General features: G+C 36.5%; 1 non-coding gene across 1 annotated transcript; it reads left to right on the top strand.

The window, feature by feature from the left end:
- Positions 1 to 13,733: 13,733 nt before the first annotated feature.
- On the top strand, positions 13,734 to 13,840 carry LOC128037707 (small nucleolar RNA R71). The gene has a single exon (XR_008193405.1). It is a non-coding gene; the product is annotated as a small nucleolar RNA R71 (small nucleolar RNA).
- Positions 13,841 to 15,099: the final 1,259 nt, after the last annotated feature.

Here is a 15,099-nt window from a genome sequence, read left to right as displayed (position 1 = left end):
ATAACCACTAAACATGATAGATATTTGTGTCATGTTTTCACAATAACGAAATTAAAATATTTGGGGCGTTACAACTCTACCCCCTAAAAGAAACTTTCATCCTCAAAATTTTACGTGATCAGAGCAGATGAGGATATTGCTGACACATCGCATCCTCAGGCTCTCATGTGGCCTTCTTAAGGCTACGGTTACGCCACAAAACCTTCACTAAGGGAATAGACTTTTTTCGAAGGACCTTTACATCACGCTTCAGAATCTGAACCGGCTACTCTTCGAAGGTCAAGTCTGGCCTAACCTCAATCTCCTCAATAGAAATAACATGTGTGAGATCAGAGCGGTAGCGCCTCAACTTCAAGATGTGAAAAATATCATGAATGTGGACCAACTCCGGAGGTAACTCCAACTGATAAGCGACAGGTCCCATACGTTTCAGAATGCGGTAAGGTCCAATAAACCACGGTCTCAGCTTGCCCTTGCAATCGAACCTCATAACCTTTTCCATAGTGAGACCCTAAGAAAAACTAAGTCCCCCACAGAATACTCGATCTCACATTTTTTTCATATCCGCATAAAATTTCTGCCTGTCAAAAGCTGCTTTCAAACGATCCCGATTCATTCTAACCTTATCCTCTGTCTCAGAGACCAACTCAAGGCTCAGAACACATTGCTCGCCCAACTCAGTTCCAACATAAAGGAGTGCGACACTTACGACCGTACTGTACAGTGCCTCGTAAGGTGCCATATGGATGCTAGACTGGAATATATTATTGTAGGCAAACTCCACTAACGGCAAGTACTACTCCCAAATACCTTAGAAATCAATAACACAACTCCTCAACATGTCCTCCAATATCTAAATCACTCTCTCCGAGTGACCATCTGTCTAAGGATGGAAAGCAGTACTGAAGTCTAATCTTAAACCCAAAGCCTCATGAAGCTTCTTCTAGAACTAAGATGTGAAACGAGGATCCCTATCAGAAAAGATCAAGACAGGTACCCCATGTAGTCTCACTATTTTCGATATGTCCTTACTAGGATAAAGTCTGAAGACTTGGTCAACCGATCCGCGATGACCCAAACAGAATCTTTCTTAGTGGGTGTTAGGGGCAACCCACTAACGAAGTCTATCGTTACTCGCTCCCATTTCCATAACGTTATCTTAATCGGCTGTAGCGAACTCAAAGGGAACTAATGCTCAGCCTTAACCTGCTGATAAGTCAAACAGTGAGCAACGAAGTCGATAGCCTCATGCTTCAACCCTGGCCACCAGTACAATTCCTGAAGATCTCTGTACATCTTGTTCTCACCAGGATGCATAGCTTAGGGACTACCATGCGCCTCTTTCAGAATCGACTGCCTTAAATCCTCATAATTTGGTACACAAATTTGACCGCGGAAACAAAGTACCCCATCACTGTTTATCTCAAAATCAGTAGTGCCACCATTCTCAACCTGATGAAAATGTAACCTGAGAGACTTATCCCCCAACTGTTTACCTTGAATCTGTTCAATCCATGTCAGTTTGACCAGAAGTTCTGCCAACAAACTTCTATCATCAATAGGCTAAGTCGAGCGAACATCGCTCTCAGATCGGTCATAGCCCTACGACTCAATGCATCAGCCACCACATTGGCATTGCCTAGATGGTACTCAATGGTACAATCATTATCCTTAAATAGCTCAACCCATCTATGCGCTATCTAACTTCTTCTATGTGAGGAGATACTTGAGGCTTTTATGATCGGTGTAGATAATACACTTCTCACCATACAAATAATGTCTCTAGATTTTTAATGCAAAGACTACGACGGCCAACTCCAAATTGTGCATCAGATAGTTCGTCTCGTGTGTCTTAAGCTAACGAGACGCATATGCAACCACCTTACCATCCTGCATCAACACACATCCCAAACCGATATGTGATGCATCACTATAAACCGTGAACTCCTTTCCAAGTTCAGGTTGTACCAAAATAGGAGCCTCAGTCAGTATAGTCTTAAGCTTCTCAAAGCTCTCTTGCTGTGCATTGGTCCAGTAAAATGGTACACATTTACGTAACAGCTTAGTCAAGGGTGCTACGATCAGTGAAAATCCTTCCACAAACCGTCAGTAATAACCTATCAGCCCCAAAAAGCTACAGATCTCAGACACATTCTTAGGCTGTTTCCAGTCCAATACAACCTCAATTTTTTGAGGATCAACTCGAATCCCCTCAACAGCACCACATAACCCAGAAATGTTACTTCACGTAACCAAAACTCGCACTTGGTGAACTTAGCATAGAGTTGTTTTTCCTCAAAATTTGAAGAACAATCCTAAGGTGCTCATCATGCTCATCCTTAGTCCTCGAATAAACCAACATGTCATCAATGAACACCACTACAAACCGATCTAGGTAGGGCTAAAACACTCAGTTCATCAGATCTATGAAAGTCGGTGCATTAGTCAATCCAAATGGCATCTCTAGGAACTCGTAGTGACCATAATGAGTCCTAAATGTTGTCTTATACACATCACCTCCTTAACCCTTAACTGATGATACCCAAAATGCAAGTCAATTTTGGAGAACACAGACATCTCTCAAAACTAATCAAACAAATCATTTATCCTCGAAAGTGGATAGTGAACTTATTTAGTTGTCGGTAGTCGATACACATCCTCATGGATCCATATTTTTTCTTAACAAACAGTATCAGTGCCCCCACGAGGACACACTAGGGCAGATGAACCCACTATCCCATAACTCCTGAATTTGAGCCTTGAGCTCTGTAAGCTCCTTTAGTGCCATTCGATAGGGAGCGATAGACACTGAGCTGTATCAGCTGTACCAGGGAAGAGCTCAATCTCAAACTCTACTTTCCAATTCAAAAGTAAACCGGTAGCTCCTCAGGAAAGACATCCAAAAAATCCCTCACAGTTTTGATGTTATTAAAAGTAGAGTCCCTAGAAGCGAAAATACTTACATAGGCCAAATATGCCTTAAATCCCTTGCGAACCAGTTTCTCAGCTACCAATGCAGAGATCACGTTAGCCAAGTAATTTTGATGTTCCCCAATCATAACTACGTCATTACCCTCTTCAGTTTTCAATACGACCCTTTTAGTCGCACAATCCAAACTGATACGATGCTTGACCAATCGATCCATCCCTCATATCATATCGAACTCCCCAAATGAAAGCTCTATCAAATTAGCCAGAAATACCATCCGTTGAACCACTAAAGGAACATCCCTATACAGTTTAGTAACTCTAACAGATTGCCCCAGCGGGCTCAGCATAGCCACCTCAATAGAAGTACTCTTAACCATAATCCCTAGGTTTTTGGAAACAAAACAGGAAAAATAGGAATGCGTAGATCCTATATCTATCAATGCAGTGTAAGGCACATCAAAAATAAGAAACTTACCGTGATGATGTCCGGAGTATCTCTATCCTCTCAGCGATGAGCAGCATAAACTAGGGTCAGCTGTCTTGCCTCAGTCTATCCAGCACCTATGCCTGGTGCTCTCTGCCAACAACTCATGCCATTACCACCCTTAGCCAGACTACGGCCCCTAGGCGGCTGATGAACTACCCTCGATGGTTATACAGTACCAGAACCCACAACTTGCACCTGATCAGCCCTTAGCAGACACTCTCAAACACGGTGCTCAGTAGACCTCCATCTTAAACAAGCCTCAGTCGTTCTCCAACATTTGCCCGAATGGCATTTTCCACAATGCCCACAAAACGTGATCCCAATAGGAGTAACAAAGGCCCCCTCTCTAACTAGCCCACTAGATCTGACCATTTTCTTAGGCCTCATCGTAGAACTTGAGAGCTCTGAATCCATCTTATTCTTGCCTCTCTCTTTATCCCGATTTTGGCGCTCAGCGCATTTTACCTCCTAGACGATCTTCACCTTCTCTATCAGTGCTAAAAAGTCACGTTCCCTCTACGGAGCTATCAAACTCTCAAACTGTCCCTGAGTTCATCCTCGAAGTGGACACAATGCTCATATCTAGTCGTCATCATGCCTCGAGCATAACGACTCAATCTCAAAAACTTAGCCTTATACTTGGCCATTGAATTATCCCCATGCATAAGATTCAAAAACTCACATCTTCTAGCGTCCATGTAGCTTGCCCCCACATATTTACATTGAAAATCAGAATTATAAAAATCCCAAGTCACTGTTCGAGCTAAATGCCCTCCTTAACGGTCAGCCACCATTGGTATGCTTCATCGCGAAGCAAGGAAATAACCCATTTCAATTTTTGTTTAGGGTAAATTCCATATCGTCCATGATTCTTTTCGTGGCCTCTATCTAGTACTCGGCCATGCTAGAGGTGACTCCAGTGACACCCCTGATAGCTCAGCCCCATTGGACCGAAGTCATTTTATAACTGACCCTCGACCCTTAAATCTAGTGTTGGGCCCAGTGACCCTCTCTAATATCCTCATCATACCCTGGGACAAGCCGTCGTCCTCGGCCATGCAATCATGAGACCTAGTCTCAAGCAGGTGAAACTGACGTCTCGTTCGTATCCAGATTCGGTTTGCTGCCTAACGACGAGGACTCAGCTTGAGCCCTTTTACGGCCTCTACCTCAGCCTCTAGTACCCCATTAGCGGATACCTCATGCACTCATCGTAGAATTCGTAGCTTATCTGTGTTAACAGTTTTATGAATCAGTTACAGTTTCGATATCTATTAGTAGATATTTTATGCAAAACAGTATCAGAAGTTTAGAGTTTGTTATCACGAATTACAATCTTACTACAGTTTTTAGTTTCTATACTATTTTTAGTATACACTATCCATAGTATTCTCAATACAGTGCACTACCTATAGTAGTTTCAAAATATGCTACTCATATTTTTAAAAACTTATCAGAGTTTTCAAAACACTTACAGAATCGGTGCCGGAGGATCAGTATACCACATACTCAGTCAAAAATATTTCAAACCATTTAAAAATCATTTCTTTAACACCAAATTATAAAACCCAAATCCACAGCCGAGTTTTTATCTTAGCTCTGATACCACTAAATGTAACACCCCAAACTGGCCTAGACGTTATGGTCGAATCTAGCGATATCACATGGAAAGGAATTTGAAGACAAGATCGTTGAGTTTAAAAACCGTTACAATAAGTTAGCTTTTATTTAATTCAAAAAAAACTAGTTGATTTGCTTTAGAACTTGTCTCTTAGCGGAAACTTTTGTAACCAATTAATTTAGGGAAAATCATTTCTATTTAATAAAATCCTTCGTTTTTAGAAAATAAAACCATGTTTTATGGAGTTGCAGTTTAAAAAAAACCATAAAAATAGTATAAAGTCCCAAATTTAAAACCAACCGTCTGAAAACAGTCTGAAATTTACGTGTGGCCACCGTCGAGTCCTCCGCTGCACTGACCCGTCAAGTCTGGGGATTATATGTACAGATTAAACAGAGAAAGTGTGAGTTTTTGCAAACTCAATGTGTATTCCCTACAAAAAACATGCATACAGATAATCAACAGAATTCAGTTAGATACAGTCTAGGGCCTAGGCCCATCACATAATCAGTTTGGGCCTTAGCCCGTTCATATACATTTTTAGAAATACATTAGGGCCTTGGCCCATATCAGATACAAAATGCAGATACTGTAAACCAGAATCCTACCCACCAACCTCTACAAACCATCTGCATCCAACCCTACACACCATGTGGGGATTAAATCAACCCATCCATCCCTACACACCATGCTGTACCAAAATGTGGCACATAATCAGAAGGTTGCAGCTAAGCCGCTAGATAATAGACTTAATAGCCTTTTAGACACTTTCGTCAAATATCATCAACCCATCCCGTTGTAATGCAACATACAAAATATGCCATGCCATTATCCAACTAATAGTACATACATTCAGACATCATAAGTCAAGCTCGATATAGAAATCAGTCAGACAGATCACACATATAGGGGTCTAAGTAAAGCTTACCGACCTTACAGTAGGTCCACAGTTGACTTGGGCGACCCGTGCAACCTTACAAAACTTTTCAAAAGTTAGGCTCACACGCCCATGTGGCCAACTCGGCCCAAATTGGCCTTGGCTGCGTGATCCATTTCTAATGTAACTCGTGCTAGCTAAATATTCATATATATTTTCACTATTTACTTATGTGTTCCTTCAAAGCTGTCTACTTGAGTCACTGTTACTTAATTATTTATATCTTGAGCTACAAATTTCCAAATTAAAATCCACTTGATGTCTTTGAAACAAGACTCAAATAAATTTCTACCATAAAATTTTTATAATTTTTGGTTCAGCCAATAAGTACAATAAAATCTTCAAACCTACCCCAGTTCTGCTGTCTAACAGCTTCGACTCTTCTTTGCTAAAAATTAATTATCTCTTAGTAAAAAATTTAGATGAAGTTTTAATTTGTTTTTATTGAAAATAGACTCATTAATAATTAAAACATGTAAATTTTAATCCCAAATTATTTGTCTCCAATTTTTTATGATTTTCAAAAATCAAAACAGGGGAACCCGAATTCATTCTAACATTGTCTCACAAGGTTTATTATATCTCACGATTTACAATTCCATTACTTACATCATTTCTTCTATGAGAAACTAGACTCAATAAGTTTAATTCCATATTTTTTTTCATCCTCTAATTCAATTTCCATAATTTTTGGAAATTTTTCAAAGTTAGCCTACTGTCGTTATCAAAACAGCAAGCAATTTCAGCTTTTCACTAAATCCTATTTTTTTTCTTTTCGGGTACACACCTAGTTTTGTTTGATGCTAAAATAGTCCCTCAGCACTCCAAAGCCTATAATCAAGATACCAAACATCAATTTAACAGATTTACAAGTGAATTGACAACCAAGAACGAAAAGAAACCCAACTACCACCAACGATAACCCTCCGTTTAACTATTGTAAGACGAGAACACTGAGTTTACTAGTCCGAGCCTCCCTCTAAGCACAAATCGCAGAGAAAAAACATTACCACTTCAGTCGCTAGGAGATTCATGATAGAAACAAAGTGAAACACTTATCGAAACAAATCGAGAACTAACCGTATGCGAAAAAAAAGAAAATAAATGGATCAGGGAAAAATCAAGAAGAAGAAAAAGAAGAGAAAGATGGAAAAACTCAGAGAATTTTAGCAAGAGGAGAGGGAGAAGAATAGACGATAGAATTTTTTTGAAAAGGGAGTCAAAATTTAGTTATGGGAAAAAAATAAAATAAAATCACGATAACCCCCAAAATTCCGTAATCTTCTCCCCTAATTCCCACTACACATCCATTACTCAAAATCCCCCTATTATGCAACTCTATCCCAAAATCTGAGAAAAAAAATAATACCCTTACCTGCATATGGATTCAAACACAAGACCTCTACCATAATAACACACCATTTAACCACTAGACAAGTAGGCCCATTATGATGTAATTTACCCAACAATCAAATAAATGCCTACTGAGCAAGAGTAAGGCCTAATTCATTCAAAATACCAAAATTTGCCCAAGCGAAGACTTGAACTTGGGACCTCCCAAACACTTCCAGAACACGTAACCACTAAAGTTTACATATATTTGTTTCATATTTTCACAATAATGAAATTATAAATTTTGGAGCATTACAGTTGGATAGAGCTTACGACTAGCACGACACTCTATGACCCGAGTTGATCGAAGGTGACTTCCCTACCTTTGGCCTTACACTATATTCATGTCATTTTGGATCATACATTGACTGGTTGGAGGGAGAGCACTGGAGTCATCGGTACATTCGATGCTTATTTTTTGTGGAGAATGGCCACGGGGTGCACCTTTAACCTTGCGAATTTCATAGCCCTACCTCGTACAACACTTCGACCACCTCGACACTCCGAAGTAGTCCTCCTCCTTTACAATAGTTGGACAAATGACCCCGCAAGGGTTATCGAGTATAAGTTACATGCGGATGATCGAGCAACTACATGGCATAGATACTTCTCGATACCGATTATCTCATTTTGACCCTCGAGATAAGCATGGGAACTTCAATGATTATGTCCCCTTCCACCATGAGGATCCTCCTCATCATCCACCTTAGAGTCACCATACTACTACTTCTACTGCCACCCTCGCAGATCTCTCCAAGTGGTTCACTCATTTTGAGTAGCACTATTTTGAATGATTCAACAGTATTGATGCGACCTTCCAGCAAATCTGCCAGTACCTCCACTTCAACGTCGGTGCCTTACGATCTCAATGCCTCTGACGATGAAGATCACTGATTTTATTTCTTTTCTTTTCAGTTTCAGTTTCATTTTTAATTTTCTTTTTCTTTTTAATTTTTCTTTTTTTAGTTAGTTGTTTTATTTTTCTTTTTTTAGACTTATTTCGTTTATTATCTTTTGAACTATACATTTATTTTGTAGTTGTTTCTAATTGAGTTTTGTAATCACTTAATCTTCTTCATTATTTGTGTTTATTTTCTTATTAGTTTTCTCAGAACCATGCACTGTAATTAGATTTACCTACAATTTCAGTTTTCACTATTCTGGCGAATTCATCCATATTCAAGGCAGTTTCAGTTTTCTCCCTCTCTATGATATTCTGCTTATATCGTGCTCTATTTGTACATTGAGGACAATGTACATCTTAAGTGTGGGAAGGTTATTCATATAATTACTAGAACATCCCTAAATTATTTCTTATGTTTAAATAAATTTCTCATGCTTCCATTAGAATGAATTTTTACCGATTTGGGATTTTTGTTGATGTGTTTTGGATTACTTTGTAGATATTTGTGCATTGATTGATTTAAAAACTTTAAGTAAAGAGAGAATCAAGCATGATAAGTTATTTTTCAAAAATTAAAAATTTTAGTTTGTTTCCCTGAATTGAGGTATTATCATGAAGTTTGAGATTTGCAAGTTTGACACCAAAACCATAATTTTTTGTGAGATTTTGAGCCTTTAGCACATACGTTCTTCATGCTCATTCTATTATTGGTTATGAGTGTGTCAACTTGATTTGTTATTCTAGAACTTGCTTCGATTATGCATGTCAAGACCACATATTTGATTTGATATACTGAGATGATAAAGGCACTTAGGTTTAACCAACTTATCCGATAAAAAAGCCTACCTTTGGAATTAACCCTTAGTGAAACCTGTTGAGCCTAACACTCATTTTCTTGATTATCCCATGAATTTTAACCTATAACCCATTTTTTGTTGTGACTCTTTCTCGTTTTATTGATTCCCTTTTTATCGAGATTTGACTTGGTTAGTTACCTAACTATGTTCCTTTGTTTGAATTCTGAATTTTATTTCTTGATTTTTTTTCAAAATTAAAAAAAAAACATATTGAGTATTAATTAGTTTTATGTTGATTGAGCTTCAACAGTTAAATTCATATTTTGAGAAGAAACTCATTTTTTTATTCCTATTTATTCTTGATTGATGCACCTATTTTTAATTCAGCATTTGTTAATTTTTTCTAGTTTTGTAACTTATCAACTTGATCTTGATTATAACCAACTTTTCTGGCCTTTTTTCACACCCTTTAACCTAATCCCCATTGCAACCTCTTAAAGACTTTTTGATTGGTATGTCATATCATTTTATAGTGGTGGAGATTTGATTTTCAAACAAGCTTATGGTAATGACATTTCTTGTTCGACTGTTGAGTGTTTATTTCTTGAACCTTAAACACTTTGAGTGCTTTCAGTTAATCTTTAGTGAGGATGTCAATTATTGTTGATTTTGAATTAAATGTAACCATTTAAATAATGGGAGACACCTATGTTTTCGTGCTTTAAAAATTTTGACTTGGATTCTTTGATTCTTTAGTGCCCTTTTAGTTGACTTGTCAATACATAATTATTTGTGAATTATTCTGAGATATTATTGATGAGAATTACAAGTTGAGAAACATTAACTTTATGTGAGTTGAGGATTTTTCTTGAGGACAAACAAATGCTTAAGTGTCGGGATATTTGATAAGTGATAAAAATAACATAATTTAATCTCGTTCTTAATGTGTCTTTGGATAATTATTTATGCAAATTGGTTAATTTGATGATCCTAATCCTTTGAATTCATGTTTGTATGCTTAGGTGAGCATTTGAGAGCAAAATGAGCGAAAATAAAAAAAAGAACAAATTTTAGAAGTCACACAGGCTGGGCCTTCCCATACGTGTTGGACACACGACCATGTGAGCCACACAGACTAGACATACGGCCATGTGCCAGACCATGTTGATTTCACAACTTTCCCAATGCAGAAAATTACAATTTTTAGCCTTTCTGAGCATTCTAAAGTCTATAAATACCAAATAGAAGAAGAGAGAAAGGAGCTATCAAAAATAAGGGAGAAAACAACTCAAAAAACACCATTAGAGCCAACTCTGAAGTAGATCTCCATCAAGATTGAAGACCTCTTTTTAATTTATTTTGAAAATTTTATGAGTTTCTTTATTTCTTATGGTTATTCTGACTTTGAGATGTTTTCATTTAGAATTATGAACTAATTCCCTAAATACCTAGGGAAGATGAAACCTATGATGAATTCTATTATTTAATTTCTATTTTACATGATAAATACTTGATTCTTATTCTTAATTATGTGTGCTTATCTCTTGTTTTAATATTTTTGGGATATTAATTCATGTTTAATGTGTTTAATTCAGTAGAGGAAAAGCCCCTATTTAAGAGTAGAGCTAGCATAATTGAATGGAGTTGCATGCAATCCTATAAATAGGATGACATAAATCTACCAAGTTAAAGTAAAATCTAATAAGAGAATCCATAAATCGAGTTAATGCGATGATAGGGATTTTAATTAGAAAGAGATTTCAATTAATCAACCTGGAGTCAGTTGTTCTTACTCTCGAAAGAGATATTAGCATAATTTAGGGATTTATGTGGATCAAGATACCAAGTGAATAAATTATTTAATTCAGATTCATAATAATAGGTGAAGTCTAGGTGGATTCTTTCATGGGTATTGTCCCTCTCATTGGTTATTCGGTTATTTTCCTAATTTATTTTCTGTTGAGTTCTTAGTTATCTTAATTTAGTAAATTTAGTTTAAAACCAATCACTCTAATTTGTTGGCTAAATAATAGGAAAACAATAATTACTAATACTTTTAGTCCTTGTGGATAAGATATCTCTACTCACCATAGCTATACTATTTATCGATAGGTGCACTTACCTTCTTCGTATTTTTAGTTAGTTTTGTGACACACTAGGCACACCTGTGTATTTAGGATGTAAGGTCGTGTGTCATACTTAGACCATGTGTTGTTGTCATTTGCTTCTCCCACAACCATGTATAAGTGCATGTGGGTCATACAACTATGTTTTTAGGCTATGTACCTTCACTTAGACAGTGAGTTTCAAAGGAAAATTGAAAAAATTGGCTCAAATATTCATATGGCAGTGTGTCTAGACTGTGTGTTGTTGTCATTCGCGTCTACCATGATCGTGTATAAAGGTGTGTGGGTCACACAACTGTGTTGTTAGGCCGTGTGCCATCACTTAGATTGTATATGTCATAAGAAAATTGAAAAAATTGGCTATAGCACACGATCCTTAACACACTGTGTGTCTATGCTGTGTGTACCACGCGACTGTGTTGCCAAACCGCCTAGTATACCTTATACCGTGTTGTTTACTTATATACATTTCTCTTTTTCCTCTCTTTTTTTAATAGAAATAAAAGTATTAACATGCAACATAAATAAATGAACTAAAATAATAACAACCAAATAAACAAAAACATTTAAGTTGCCTCCCTAGAAGCGTTTATTTAGAGTCTAAGCTCGGCTTCCCTTTTTTAGCTCACGGTTAATTCAGATTTTGGAGCTAGAGCTCCTCTCTCTCATTATCAATATCACCACCAAGATAAAGTTTGAGTTGATGATTGTTTACCTTGAATGTGACGTAATCAAGGTGTGTCACCTTAATTGTTCCATATAGGAATACATTTTGTACCACAAATGGATTCCACCATCTTGACTTAAGCTCATCAAGAAACATTTTTAGATCTAAATTGTCCAATAGCACTTTGTCTCCAACTTTGAATTTATTTATCCTCTTTAAGTGCATACCATGGTGTTACTTTGTTGCTTCTTTGAATGTTCTCAGGTTCTCATCAGCCTTTGTTTGTCATTCATCTAATTCATCAAGATGTACGATTCTCTCTTCACTTGTCCCTTGATTTTTATCACCTTGAAAAGGGTACAATTTTAAAATGTATTCGTTAGTGATTTCCTATAAAGAATGTTGAGCCGCATGATCACTAACATTAATAGAATAATGAGCATCATCTTGTTCACTAGAAACTCTCACAACATCACATGCTTGAAGAGTAACCTCTTCATCACCTACAGTCAGCACATGTTCATCATTGCCCACATCAATAATAGTTCTAGCAATGGCTAAAAAGGGTCGACCCAAAATCATGGGTGCCTCAACATCCTTATCCATGTCTAATATAACGAGATCAACAAGGAATAGGAATTTATCTAATTTAATAAGTACATCTTAAATAATACCCCTAGGATACTTACTTGATCTACCAACTAATTGAATATTCATCTAGATGGTGTTGGTTCCTTGAGACCAAGTTGTTTGAACATTTTATAAAGCATTAGATTGATACTAACACCCAAATCAACCAAAGGTTTTTCTACATTTAAGCTACCAATAAAATAAGGAATATAAAACTCCCTAGATCTTTAAGATTGATGGGTAGTTTGTTTTGGAAAATGGTCGAGCACTCCTCATTGAGCTCTATAGTGGACAGTTCGTCTAACTTTTATTTGCTAATAGTTCAAGAAATTTACTATTTTGTTCATTGATGCAGTCTTTATTCAACTTTGCTGGATATGAAATTGGTGGTTTGTATTTCTGACCATTGACTTATACTCCTTCTTACATTCATCAACCTCGTCATTTTCCTCATCAGCATCTAGATTCAATTTTTTAGGCTCGACTACCCTTTCACACTACGTACAGTGATTGCGTGGACTTACTCCTTTGGGTTGGTTTCAGTGTTACTAGGTAAACTGCCTTATTCTCTCTCCAAAACCAATTTAGCAAGTTGACTACTCTGATTCTCGAGGCCCTAAATAGATGCCTGTTGATTCCTCAAAGTCATTTCAATGTTCTGGAATCTAGTTTCTAACACTAAAATAAGTTTAGTCAACATCTTTTTCAAATTTAACTTCTTTTCTTACTGATAAGGTTGCTGAAAACCTGGAGGGAGTGTGAACTTTCATTTCCTTGACCACCCCAAGAGAAATTCAGATGATTCCTCCATCCATGATTATAGTTGTTACTATAAGGTTATTCTAAGGCTAATTATTACCCATAAAGTCGACTCGCTCATGCTCCATGTTAGAATTGAAGGGCAAACATTCCATATTGATCATCCTCGCCTCTGTCGCATTGCATCGCATTACTAGATTCACCTATTTACTACAACTCAAGCCATCAATCTTTTTACTCAACGTTTCCACTTGACTCGCCAACATAGTAAACACATAAATATTAAAAAAACATTGGCTGCCTTAGTAGGCTTTGTTCTCATAACTTGCCATTGATAGTTATTCAATGTCATCACCTCAATGAATTCTTGGGTTGCCTCAACTATCTTATTATTCAGTCTTCTATCAGTTGTTACATCAATTATCTGTCTAGTCAAGGGATTGAAACCGTTGTAAAAGGTTTGAACTTGTAACCACAAAGGTAAGCCATGATGATGACACATTCTTAAAAGATCCTTAAACCTCTCTCATGTATCATATAGTGTCTCGAGATCAAATTGAGCAAAATAAGAGATGTCATTCTTCAACTTAGTTGTTTTGACTGGTGGAATATACTTCAAAGAAATTTTTTAGTCATTTGAGCCCAAATAATGATAGAACCCTGTGGAAGTGAATTCAACCATTGTTTTGCCTTGTTCCTTAAAGAGAATAGGAACAACCATAAGCATATGGAATCATCAGCAATGCCATTGATCTTAAATGTGTCGCAGATATTTAGAAAGTTAGCTAAAAGATATTCAAATATTCATCTTGCAATCCATCAAATTGAACATACTATTGCACCATCTGAATTGTGTTCGACTTAATCTCATAATTTTTTGCAGCAATAGTCGGTCTAACAATACTCGATTCACCCCAACTAGAGTTGGTTTAACATAGTCATACATAATCCAAGTAGGACGTACAAGAAGTTGCTGATTACCAAGATTATTATCCATCTCTCACAGTAATGATCTTTTGCTCTTGATCGTCTGTTAAAACCAATTAACCTTGCCTTACTTCTTTAACCTCTCTTTGATTTCTGTGCACTTTTTTTATCTTGCTATCAAAAACTAACGGTTCCAATGAGTTGTCTCTAGTCATAAACCAAAAGAACCTATAAGAATCAAACAAAAGAAAAATTAGAATGAGACAATTAAATTAAAAAGGTATTAAAATAAAAATAAAAACAAAAAGGATAAATTAATAGTAATAAAGTTTCCTAATATTCTAGTCCTCAGCAACGACACTAAAAACTTGATGTGTCATGAACTTAACTAAAAATTTGACTAAGGCAAGTGCACCTAACAATTAACAATATAGCTACAGTGAGCAAAGATATCATTCCTACAAAGACTAAAAGTACTAGTAATTATCATCTTTCTATTATTTAATCGACTAATTCGAGGAACTGATTAAAACTAAAATTAACTAATTTAATGAACTAGCGAACATGACAAATAATAAATCACAAAAATAATCGAGTAATAACCAATAAACGAAACAATTCCCAAGAAAGAATTCACCTAGAATTCCTCTATCATTATCAATCTAGATTACTCAATTTTTTTTACTTCACACCTATTCCACAGAAATCCTTAAATTATGATAATATCTCTTTCGAGTATAAGAGTAACTGACCTTAGGTTGATTAATTGAATTTCCTTGAAACGCCTCAAAACTCCCTTATATTTATGTTTGTATGTTTGTCTACTTCAGTAATTATGTGTTCTAGGAGTGTCTAAGAAGTCTTGGGTTCAAGCCTTGGCTTAGGCAAAATTTTATTTTTAATTGAATAAATCCCTATCTC

Source organism: Gossypium raimondii, unplaced genomic scaffold (assembly GCF_025698545.1).
Source record: "Gossypium raimondii isolate GPD5lz unplaced genomic scaffold, ASM2569854v1 Contig00265, whole genome shotgun sequence".
In the NCBI taxonomy this organism is placed as follows: domain Eukaryota; kingdom Viridiplantae; phylum Streptophyta; class Magnoliopsida; order Malvales; family Malvaceae; genus Gossypium; species Gossypium raimondii.
The sequence above is the reverse complement of the archived record's forward strand: the minus strand, read 5'-3'. Positions and strand labels throughout refer to the sequence as shown.